Raw genomic sequence first — 2,647 nt, 5'->3', positions numbered from 1 at the left:
TATAAATAAACTGAATTGAATTGAATTATGATGTTAGTGACAGTAAACCTAAGTTGTATTTCTTCTTTGTGCACACAAACTTGACCATTTAAGGTTCTGTTAAAGATCGGCTGCAGTCAGCATTGCTAAACAACTTCTGGTTTAGAGAAGTTATTTGATCTGCATCATCAGTGAGAGCTTAAAAACATACCTTTTCACTCACACAACATCTCTCCTTACAGGATCTTACCCAACAATGAGCAGCAATGTTTCATCTTCTCTTTAAAACATGAGATATCAGCATGAAACATCATGAGTTGATCTGATTGTAGATCTGCTTCTCATCATTAGAGCTGAAGTAAAGCGGAGGAAGCATCACAAAAGGGAAGCAGCAACTGAAAAAAAAAACAGTTTTATGTACAGAAGTATACGTTGAGATGATTAGACAAGGCTGATCCAGAGCCAACTGGTTTTAGTGGGTTCTATAAAGAGAGGTGTCAAGTAACAAAGTAGAAATACTTTGTTACTGTACTTAAGTACACTTTTTAGCTATCTCTACTTTACTCCATTACTTATTTTTCTTCCTTCTTCTGACTTCTACTCATTACAAGTATCTGTACTTTCTATTCCTTAGATTTTCAAAACAAATGTTACTCGTTACTCTTGGCTTCTGTTTAATGTTTATAAATAATTATTTCCCGTCATGTGCTCCATCCAATGCAGATCATTGGCTCCATCCACATCTAGTGAAAACTAGTGTGATTGGATGAGTCATAGAAGGCAAACACTCATTGGTTAGGTAAAGGAAATCATCAGAAGCAAGCATGTGTTCTTCAAACCATGGGGCGACAGTGGCGTTGGGTGTCGGAGTTTGCCCTGAAATCCAAGGATTGACGGTTCAAGCCCCGACTCTGACTTTCAGTGTCATTGTGTCCTTGGGCAAGACACTTCGAGGGCCCGGTGGCGCCAGTGTACAGCAGCCCTGCTTCTGTCAGTGAGCCCCAGGGCAGCTGTGGCTACAATGTAGCTTGCCACCATCAGTGTGTGTGCGTGAATGGGTGAACGAATGTAGTGTAAAGCACTTGAATAAAGGCGCTATGTAAGTACATACCATTTACCAATGCCTTGCTACAATGTCGGTGCTGAAAGATGCTGAAATGTCTGACAGGCGAGAGCATATCAGGAGATGGAGACGGAGACCAACAAGACCTCCCTCATCCTTGGCCCTATCTCCAAGAATTTTTCAAAATAGTCGGAAACTTCAGCTTTCAATTCATATAGCGGCATCTGGTTGTTTTTTTTAAAGGTTACTTTATACTTTTATACTTTAAGTAGTTTTTGGAGCACATACTTTTTCAGTTTTACTTGAGTAAAGAGGTCAAGTTGATACTTCAACTTTTACCAGAGTGTTTTTAAACTGCAGTATCTATACTTCTAATTAAGTAACAAATGTGTGAACTTTTGACACCACTGGTTCTATTCACACTTGAGGGAACTAATGAGGTTGTCAAAGTGCTACAACTATAACTAAGAATAGGAAATTCAGGATTCAACTTACACCGACATTGAACCAGGACAGCAATCCTGTCCTGGTTCAACAAATCTACCTTAAGCTGGAACATTCAGACTTTGAGAATCAGGTGAAAACATCATGAAATCTTGGATCCAGATTCCTATAAATATGTTCTCAAGAAAACGGTTTGTTTTTCTTCTGAATCAACACAACACTAGTAGGATAATATTCCATGCCACACTCCAAATATTTTAAAGAGATGATAACTGGGCCTCCAGCATTTCCTGATGTTATTCCATTTGAACACAACCACCAGGATTAAAATGATCTGCTGCTGTCTGATGATCTAAGAAGACCGTATTGACATCAGTGAAAAGGACTTCTGATGACTCTGATGGCTGACATGACCTCATAAGTTAATAAACCAGTGAATTATAAAAATAAATACTTTGGTAAAGTCAAGAAAAAGACAGAAAACTCAAATGAAATACTTTAATATCATCAGCATACAGCACATCCATATGAAATAGTTTATTAACATCAACACACATTCAGCACATCTATACAAAATACTTAATATCATCAACATACAGACAGCACATCCATTTACACTGCGGTGAATGCTTTGACGCACTGACAGGAGCTGCTTTCAAAGGGAGTCCAAAATTATAAAACTGTACACCCATATCTACAACACTAACAGCACTGGACCAGGCAGCATAAAAGAAAAATATACAGATACATGATGAACTCAGAATGGAAGGAAATGCTGATTCTGTGGTAATATTTGGTATTTAAATTAGCATTCCACTGGTTTATAATGTAGCCCTTAAATTTAATAGGAATTCTTGTTAGTCAGTCTCACAATAGCTAACAAAATCTGAATAATCCGTATGAAATCAATGATGTCCAAAAAAAAAACCACAGATTAATAAAAGTCTGACCAATAGAAAAACTTCAAGAGCTCACAGCTCCACCTCTGAATGACCTCTGGGTAAACGGGTGCAGCACATGACGGCGGACTGGCAGTGTTAATCTGATTTGGTCCGGTTCAGTTCTTTTTTGGTATAATTCAGGATCAGTTTCCATGGATACCAGAAGTCTCTCAGTGATTTTCAGTCCAAATAGTGATCCAGTGTTTTTGGCCTTTTCTGT

Source organism: Cyprinodon variegatus, unplaced genomic scaffold (genome assembly GCF_000732505.1).
Source record: "Cyprinodon variegatus isolate N-32 unplaced genomic scaffold, C_variegatus-1.0 Scaffold46, whole genome shotgun sequence".
NCBI lineage: Eukaryota > Metazoa > Chordata > Actinopteri > Cyprinodontiformes > Cyprinodontidae > Cyprinodon > Cyprinodon variegatus.
This window is presented reverse-complemented; position numbering follows the sequence as displayed.